This window comes from Macaca thibetana, chromosome 17 (assembly GCF_024542745.1).
Source record: "Macaca thibetana thibetana isolate TM-01 chromosome 17, ASM2454274v1, whole genome shotgun sequence".
In the NCBI taxonomy this organism is placed as follows: Eukaryota; Metazoa; Chordata; class Mammalia; order Primates; family Cercopithecidae; genus Macaca; species Macaca thibetana.
The window spans coordinates 2,201,327-2,211,517 of NC_065594.1; positions in this window are offsets into that span (position 1 = coordinate 2,201,327).

Below are 10,191 nucleotides of genomic sequence, written 5' to 3' on the forward strand. Positions count from 1 at the left end.
GATTATATCATAAGCTCATCTTATTTTTGAAACCTCTGACAAAGGAGGGACTAAAATACAAGAGAGATTAAATACACCTACGTAAGTATAGAGACAATTTCTGCCAAAATGATGCCATTTCTCTCTTCAGCTACTGGAACCAAAGGGATCATTAAATGTGTTTTCCTTTTTGCTTATGTGTGTATTCTGAAATTTATAAAAAATATTTAATATTGGGAATAATAATGGAGTTACATAAACTATGTTAGATCTTCAAGTCAGACTTTCATAGTTATAAAGAGCATGTTTTGGAATATTAATACAAGGGTCAGACATCGTGCACCTTGAGTGTCTTTTTGTGCTTACAGCAGGTGGGGGTGGGTCCCCTGCCACCCCTTGACTGTATCTCCCTCTGTTGTCCCTCTCCTGCCTCCACCAGCCCCCACCCCACTGCCCCCACCGGTCTTGCCCTCTGCTACCCGAGGGCTTCCTCTTGACACCTCCTGGTGCTGTCATGTCATGGCCTTTGTCTATGTGGATTTCAGCTTCTGTGCCTCCTGCTCACTGGCCTGCATTCTCCACTTCCATTTTCCATTCTCACTCCTGATGAAGAAAGGCTTTGCTTGGGCCTGCAGTGGTGAGGCCCTATGTGAACAGGGTCCCCTGGAGGGTGATTGGTGGTCAGCTGCCATTGGGGCTGGAGCCGACCCTGGGCCATTAAGGGGCGACTTGGGGCATACTCAGTACTGGGCATTTCTCTCGAGTTAAAAAGACCTGAGTAAGTTAAAGAGATTCATTGCACAGCATGGTGACTACAGTTAATAACACTGTATTGTATTCTTGAAAATCACTATGAGAATAGATTCTAGGTCTTCACACACACACACACACACACACACACACACAATATGTGAGGTAATGCATAGAATCTTTATTGGCTTGATTTAGCCATCCCACAATGTATACATATTTCAAAACATCATTTTGTGTACTGTAATTATATACAATGTTAATCTGTCAATTAAAAAATAAAAAGGCCTGGAGGAAGGTGACCATGTGAACTAGCCTGAGACCTGAGCTCCGGGAAACTCCGCCATGAGAAGTTCCCCACCCTCACGTGTTCCCGGCAATGCTAATCACAAAGGACCACCCTCGTGTCCTCAGAATAAGACCCGCCTCCACCCACATAAGTGACTCCCGTAAGACTTGAAATGGGTCTTTTATTGACTCCCTTTATGAGCCCCAAGTTTCTTATCAGTGGAAATTCTTCCTCTTCTAAAACCTGAATCAAATCATCCCTTAATTATCTGGGGCATTTGGTCTTTCGTAAGAAATTTTCTCCATTAGTATTCAGGGGTAAACTAAAACTTGTCCCAAACCACACAGACAAAATGTCTCGTATTTGCTTTCAAAAGGAACCCTGGGCATTCTCCTCACAGACTCTGTGGTCCTGTGGGCGTCGCTGGAACCCCTGGCTGGCTCTCCAGGGAGCAGCTGGGAATAGCACAATTTGAGTGAGCGAGGTCTCCAAGCCTCATGACCCGCAGCCTTTTGCATTTATCCCACGTTCTTTTCCTCTGCATCTCTAGAGACTTTCAGAAGCAAGCACTTGGGTTCTTCAGAAGCATCAATGCTCTTCAGTGTTCTTGGCATGAGCTTTGGAGTCTTGGCAGGCGGCTGGCAATAGTCAGGTGTGAAAACAGGCAGTGGGCTTGTTACTGAGAGTCAGCACTGCGTGTTTCACACTGTCTGGAGGGCTTACCACTGTGATGCCCGAATGCTCTGGTCACAGTGATGGGATCCAATAGAAGAAGCGTCTGCTTTTTATTCTTTTTTTTTTTTTGCTGGTTTCTCATGCCACGGCCCTGGATTATCATGCTCAGATTTCGTGTCCAGGACACAGTGCCCTAGAACTTGCGTGCACTGGATGGAACAAAGGGTGCACAGCACATCTCCGGGTGTGTCGCAAAGGCCGCCAACCCTGCTGGGAGGTGAGAGCTGGCACTGTGTGTCCTCCTCGGCCATGACTTCTGGCAGCACTAAAAATGGGGCCTTTTACTGCTTCCAGGGACAAGTCAGGGAAGATGCTTTGATGTGACAAGAGTCTTATCAGAAAAGGTGTTTTGGGATTCTGAGTAGAATTTAAATAAATTTGTGATATATATATATGTGTGTATATATATATATATGGTGCATAATGAAATCCCCTAAGTTTGTTTTCTTAAATGATTTTTTCTTTATTTTATTTGATTATTTATTTATTTATTTTTGAGACAGAGTCTTGCTGTGTTGCCCAGGCTGGAGTGCAGTGGTGCAACCTTGGCTTGCTGCAACCTCCACCTCCCAGGTTCAAGCGATTCTCTTGCCTCAGCTTCCCGAGTAGCTGGGATTACAGGCGCCAGCTACTTTTTGCATTTTTAGTAGAGATGGAGTTTCACCATGTTGGCTAGGCTGGTCTCGAACTCCTGACCTCAGGCGATCTACCCACCTCGGCCTCCCAAATGACAAAGAATCCCTATGTCTATTAAGAACCACTTAAGACTTTCATGAATTAAGTTTTACTGACCTCAATGTGCAGCCTGAGGGCTCCCCACCCTCCATGGAGACTCAAGTTGCTCTTACCTCTGGAGAGGGAGGGAAGGAGGCCCCGTGCCTGCCCTGGCCTCTGGGGCCAGCACTGCTGCACGGAACCTTGAGCATTAGACTGTACTCACTCCCTGTTTAGAAACATGTATGCACTTATCTTGGAATAGATGATAATTCTGGAAAATTCTTAGCTCTTTTCTGTCTGTGATGTGTTTTGAATTATTTCCATCTAAGGCCAATAGCCTTCTTATTTTTATAGAGCATAATGCTTTTATTTAATGTGCAAGTATAGTGCACTATTTTAAGTCTACTTGAACCTTACACACAAGTAGAAATAAAAGATGTTTCCAGAGTCTGAGTGTATTAAAAACAAAATTGATTCTCGACTCCTTTTTTTTTTCCAAGGCCTGCGGCTTTACCTTCAAAACTACCTCCTTTCATCAACTGCATTTAGGAAAAACAAAAATAATAAGCCACATCCTTTATTTCAAACACCCTGAGACTTTCAAAAAATGTATTTACAGCAATAAATTCTTATTAAATGAGAAAATGATACCAATGATATTGAAATGGCTTATTAAAGGATATGGTGACAAAAGACCATATAGCCACCTGTCCTGCAGCTATCTATTCCTTCTGCTTGGTCACATTTTTTACAAAATACCAAGCCTCTGGAACTCAGCTGCCTGGAATCAAATCCCCGTACTGGCATGTATAAAACGTGTGGTGCGGGTTTTGTTACCAACCAACACGAACTGGCTCCTTTGCTTGAAAGTGGGGATATCTACCATGTAGACTTTTTTGTTGGGGGAATAGGTGTGGGAGTGAAATTTTAATGAGAAAGTGTGTGCACATTGCTCAGGGCAGCCTTGGATTTACTAAGGTTTGTGCTACTTAGAGTAGAAATCAGCAATCCCTATTCACAGTGACCAAGTCCATTTGGTTTACTCTTCTTTTCTTTTTTCCCTTCCCTCTCCTCCCCTCCCCTCCCCTTCTCTTTTCTCTTCTCTTCTCTTCTCTTCTCTTCTCTTCTCTTCTCTTCTCTTCTCTTCTCTTCTCTTTGACAGTGTCTTACTCTGTCGCCCAGGCTGGAGTGCAGTGGCGCAATCTGGGCTCACCGAAACCTCTGCCTCCCGAGTCCAAGCGATTCTCCTGCCCCAGTCTCCTGACTAGCTGGGATTACAGGTGTGCGCCACCATACCCAGCTAATTTTTGTATTTTTTAGTAGAGGGGGGGTTTCGCCATGTTGGCCAGGCTGGTCTTGAACTCCTAGCCTCAAGAAATAAACCCACCTCAGCCTCCCAAAGTGCTGGAATTACAGGTATAAGCCACCTTGCCTGGCCTGATCTGTACAATTTTTTTTTTTTTTTTGAGACGGAGTCTTGCTCTGTCACCCAGGTTGGAGTGCAATGGTGCAATCTCGGGTCACCACAACCTCCACCTCCTGGATTCAAGCGATTCTCCTGCCTCTGCCTCCCGAGTAGCTGGGATTACAGGTGTGCGCCACCACACCTGGCTAATTTTTGCATTTTTAGTAGAGACGGGGTTTCACCGTGTTGACCAGGCTGGTCTTGAACTCCTGATCTCGGGTGATCCACCCACCTTGGCCTCCCAAAGTGCTGGGATTACAGGTGTGAGTCACCGCCTCCCGCCACCACTTCCCTTTCTTATGATGAGCACAGATGATGGCCAGCCTCTCTTTCCTATCGTGGTTGTGGCTGTGGCTTCCCACACTGGCCATCCTGCCCCAGCGCTTCCCACTCCAGACTGTCTGGCACATGGACTGTGATGATGTTTTTCCTTCCTGGATATCAGCAGAATCCCGCCTTTCTATGCCGAGCCTGGGGAGCAGGGAGTGAGGAGTCTACATTCCAGAGTATATCCTGGACCTCACTTTCATTTCTAATTCTGCTTCTGGGTAGTCTAGATCCTGTGGTCAAGTGTCGTGAGAATAACCTTCTTTCCCAACGATGGCATCTTTTCAATAAATAAGAAAACACTGGAAGATTAAAAGTAAAATTCAACTTTCTGGTAGCATTATCATTTGTGTTTGGTTTCCTGAGTTTGTGATAAGCTCCTTGAGGCCAGGGCTGCCTTTAGGCGGGTTAATGCCCCCGGGGCTGAGAGTGGCAGGCCTTTAAATGAAGAATGCTTAGGGGCTGAGTCCAAGGAAGACAACACTGAGCTCCAGCATCCTCTGACAGCGACGTCTGGGCCCACACAGAGGCGGCCAAGGCGAGGAGAGGAAAAGCTGTTCTCTGAGAGTGTGAACAAGAGCCTCCAACTTAACTTCAACCATAAGAAAGCTGTTTATCGAGGCTCAAATATCTGACAGGCATCAGAGAACACCCAGAAAAGCTCCCTGGAGGCATGGTTTGAAGGCAGCTACAGCTGCATGCTGTCAGAGAGAAACCACATTTTGCACGTGGATCAGATCCCAGGGCCTCAGCGCTAGCATCCAGCCACAGTGCTGGCCGGTCTTAGAAGGACACAGTGAATTTCTGAGGCATTTCCAGAAGCCCCGTGATGGATAGGAGATGAGCAATTGCTCCGCAAAGGAAGGCAGGCTGAACATTTTGTGCCTAACTTGAGCACCTCCCTGATGGGAGAGATGGCTTTTGAGTGCCTGGGATGCTTCAGTATCTGATTTAATTGGCAAACGCACAGGCAACAGTTAGACCTTGACCACCAAGCCTTTGGGGGTAGGTGTAAGGATACCTGAGATCCTTATAGTTCATCTACATGTTCTTTTACATCCCATAACTTTCTTAACCCTTTTGTCAGACACACCAATTACACTTCGTTACTATTTTCAGTGAAAACATGTACAGTCTGATAAAGCTCATCCAAATGGCCCCCACTGTGGATCTTCATGGAGCTGGCAGAGCTACCTTTCAGCAGGGTAGATACCTGCATTTCACAGGAGGGTTAACTAAGACCTAAAGCGATCAAATCACTTCAGTTCTGTGTAATAAATATGTACTGATCAGCTGTTGCATGACCCCCAAAATCTAAAGCCATCACCTTTTAAGTAATGGGATGTGCTGACTTCTTGCTGTATTTGCACAAGGACAACATATCAAAGTAAAATAGAAATACATAGATCCTGCTTTATCCTACACTTGTACAGACCCATGCCCACACGCCGTAACACACACACTCAATACACACACGAGAAAGTCCTACAGAGAAGCTGTTGAAAGATTTGAGGGAGTAGGTTGTTTGAAATTTAAAAATTGCTGTAGGAATTTTTACGTCATATGATGTAGCTACTTCTATGCCCGTAGGCCTCAAAAATTTCTAGACTGCCCTGCTGGTGACATGACCTTTTGCAGATAAAGTTAGGCGTATAAAAAAAAAAGTTTCTAAAACTAACTTTTGTTAGAGTATTGGCCCAAATCTTTTTTTCCAGGCATTGTCCTCTGGCAGCTAATCCCGTTGTGAGGTCTTTATTGCCGTCTTGTGACTCACCTAGAAGCAAGTTTCTCTGAGGAAGGACAAATCCTTGTAGCTTTTCAAAGTACATCTATTAAACTCTCTTGGTAGATATCATGTCCGGATGCATGTGGTCAGGGGAAATTTTATCTATGATTGTCAGACACACTGAGAATTTCCTTTTTGTGATGGGTGCCTGCAGTCAATCCCAGATCCTCCAGAAAGGCTTTAAATTCAGTCTAATCTTTGTCATGCTGCTTGGCAATTGATTTGAGTCACTTTGACATTTCTGAGACTGCAGATTTCCCAGAAGGAGAGCAAGAAAGTTTCATAAATACTGCAACCTTGAACTAAAAAAGAGACTTTATTTTCCTGCTCCGGATCTTACCATATGCTCTCCCGAAATTCAAGTAAGAAAAGGTAATGAAGTTAGAAAACGCAAATTTATCCTTGTAAACCCTCATTGGGCGACTCAGACTTACCAATGCGATTTTGCTTCACGTCTATGGTAATTCGCTGGATGTTTGGACTTAGTTGTTAATGAGGGCCTGAGGTGTTATAATGTATGGGAATTTTTTTTTTTTTTGGTGGATTTCAAGCAAAAATGTGGACCCCAGGGTGACATGTGAGACTTAAGCGTAGGTAACTTGAAGGCGCTTGGGGGACTGCATCTGCATGGTGGGAGACAGGGTAGGTGGCAGCATCTTGGAGCTAAGGTAGAAAGCTAATTGCAGGTAGAAATTAAGGTAGAAAGCTAATTACAGTTCTCTCTGTTGCCCAGGCTGGAATGCAGTGGTGCGATCTTGGCTCACTCACATAGTTTTACATAGTTTTATGGGGGAAAAAAAAAACTGTGAAAAAAAACCCCCACAGGCTACACAAGATGGTAAAGAGGTTCTGTAATCAGGCAGCAAGAAAAACCCAGTGCTGATGTGGACATTGTGATGAGCTGGGTGTTGGGCCCGGGACAGGAGCCAACACAGAAGACCAGAAGACTGTGTGCACCGAGAGTGCCAGGAGGGTGTGCATGTACTTCCAGGGGCCCTGCCTTGTGGGCAGACGACATAACCCTGGATAAGTAGCCAGGACCAAGTGGTCCATAGCAGGATCTCTTCCATTCATCAGTACCCAAAACATCACATCAGATCAGCATCAGCACCCAGGGATGTGTGCCATTCCTGGCTCTTCTCAGTTTCTAGACAGCTCTGTAGTCCTGGGACTTAGGAGGAGTGTGTAGGAGGCCCCGGGGTGAGCGTTGTGGTGGTGATAGTGGTGGTGGTGGGAATGGTGGTGGTGGTGGTAGTGGTGGTGGTGGCGGTGGTTATGAATCTAAATGAAAATGAAAAATTTCAAAGAGTTAAGTGGTAACTTGACACGGTTTTGTTATGAGCACTATCACCTTTAATTTTACGTTTTGAAAATAATTTTCCCTTTTAGTATAATAGTGACATGATTCATTGACAATCTTGCATCAAGAAATAAAATTAAAATGATGTGTAATTGCATTAACCAGAAATAGATAACATTTTGGTACAAATTTTCTTGCCTTTTCTCTGTTTGTACATACACAGAGAAACAAACTTTTTCCCAACTGGACATCCAGTATACATCCTATTTAATAAGCTAAAATCTTCACTTAAAATTAGTGTGGATTTTTTTAGTGTGATCAAATATTTTCATAACATCTTTTGTAATAGGTGTGTATTTTTTTAATGGATGCTACATTTGGTTTAAATGATCCCTTATTCTTGGGCGGTTTGGTTGCTTTCTTGAGTATGATTTATAGATGGATATTTCTATGGAAAGTTGACTTGAGGGAAACGTATGCTTTTTCTTCTTTTAAACACAAATTTCTTCTAAAATTGTTCGATATAATTTTAATGAATTCTTTAATTGAGGTGTACTTTACAAAGGGTGAAGTGCACATATCTTAAATGTGCAGTTTGATGAGTTTGACAAACGTGTTTTCTCCGATCAAGTCAGAGATTATTTCTTTTGCCACAGGAAGTTCTCACGTGCCTGTCCAAGTCAAACTTGAAACTCTCTACACTTGCGACTACAGGTCTGATTCTGTCAACATAGCTTAGGTTTGCCTTTTCTAGAGCTTCTTGTAAATTGAACCATACAATATACACTTTCTTGTATCTTGGTTTTTTTTTTTTCAACATCATGTTTTTGAGATTCATTCATATCACTTCAGGTCTCAGTAGTTTATTCTTTTCTTTTTTATTGTGGAATAGTTTTCTATTATATATATGAATACACCATAATTTGTTCATTCATTTCCTTGTTGATGGGCATTTCGGTTGCTTCCAATTTTTGGATATAAAGACACTATAAATGTCCTTATATAGGCTTGTGTTTGATCGCTTGCTTATTTTTGTTTTATTTTTTCAAATGTATGTTTTACTGGGTAAATACCTAGGATTAGAAATGCTGGGTCCTAGGGTGAACGTATGTTTAGCTTCATAAGAAACTTCCAAACAGTTTTCCAGAATGGTTGTACCATTTTACGTTGTTCTCCCACCATCAATGTAGGAGAGTGCTGTTTTTGTCCAATTTATAAAAACATTGGTACTGTCAGCTTTTAAAATTTTAGCCATTTTAGAAGACAAAGTAACATTTCATTGTGTTCTCTCTGCATGTTTCTGATAACCATGCTGAACACTTTGTCACATGCATATTGGCTATTCATATATCATCTTTTGTGAGATGGCTGTTCAAGTTTTTAGCCCATTCTAAATTGGGGCAGTTGTCTTTTTTCCAAAAAAATTAAATGTTTTATATTTGAGGTATATAATAGGATGTTTTGATATGCATATACATATATATCTTCAAATGATTACTACAGACAAATTTACATATATATCACCTTCCATAGATACCTTTTTCATATGTTAAGGTAACCTAGAATCTACTCTTTTAGCAAGTTTTCAGTATACAATATTAACTATAGTCCTCATGCTATATGCTACATCTCTAGACTTACTCATCCCACATAACTGCAACTTCGTACCCTTTGAACTATATCTCCTCATTTGCCCTCCAGGTCCCTGGTAAACACCCTTGTGTTTATTCAACTTTTTTTTTTTAAACAGAATCTCTGTCTGTTGTCCAGGCTGGAGTGCAGTGATACGATCTCCGCTCACTGCAACCTCCACCTCCTGGTTCAAACGATTCTTGTGCCTCAGCCTTCCGAGTAGCTGGGAATACAGGCATGTACCACCATGCCCAGCTAATTTTTGTATTTTTAGTAGAGACAAGGTTTCATCATGTTGGCCAGGCTGGTCTTGAACTCCTGGTCTCAAGTGATCCACCCACTTCGGCCTCCCAAAGTGCTGGGATTACAGGCATGAACCACCGCACCCGGCCAGGACCATATAGTATTCTATTTTCAATATTTTGAGCAACCTTCGTACTGTTTTCCAAAATGGCTGTATCAATTTACATTTCCACCAGCATCGTACATGGTTTCCTTTCGTTCCACATCCTCACCAACACTTGCAATTTTTTAGTAGCCCCCTCAAACTGGTGTGAGGTGATATCTCATTGGGGTTTTGATCTGCATTTCCCTAATAATTAGCACTTTTTCATGTGTCTGGTGTCTATTTTTTTCCTTTTATTTATAGTTGGCATGTAATAATTGTACATGTTAATGGGATACAGAGTGATATTTCAATACATGCCTACAATATGTAAAGATTGCCCCAATTGGGGCAATTAGCATATCCATCCCCTCAAACGGTTATCATTTTTTGGTATTGTGAACACTCAAAATCCTCTCTCTAGCTTTTTGAAAACATGCAATGTTATTATTAACATATTTTATAGTACCAGACCCATTGCTCCCATCTAACTGTAATTTTGTATCCTTCTATTAATTTTTCCCTATCCTCCCCTCCCCACGACCCTCCTCAGCCTCTAATAACCACAATTCTACTCACTTTCTTTTTTTCTTTCTTTGTTTTTGTGAGACAGGATCTTGCTCTGTCGCCCAGGCTGGAGTGCAGTGGCACGATCTTGGCTCACTGCAACCTCCGCCTGCTGGGTTCAAGTGGTTCTCGTGCCTCAGCCTCCCCAGTAGCTGGGATTACAGGCACCTGCCACTATGCCTGGCTTATTTTTTTATTGTTAGTGGAGACAGTATTTCGCCACGTTGGCCAGGCTGGTCTCGAACTCCTGACCTCAGGT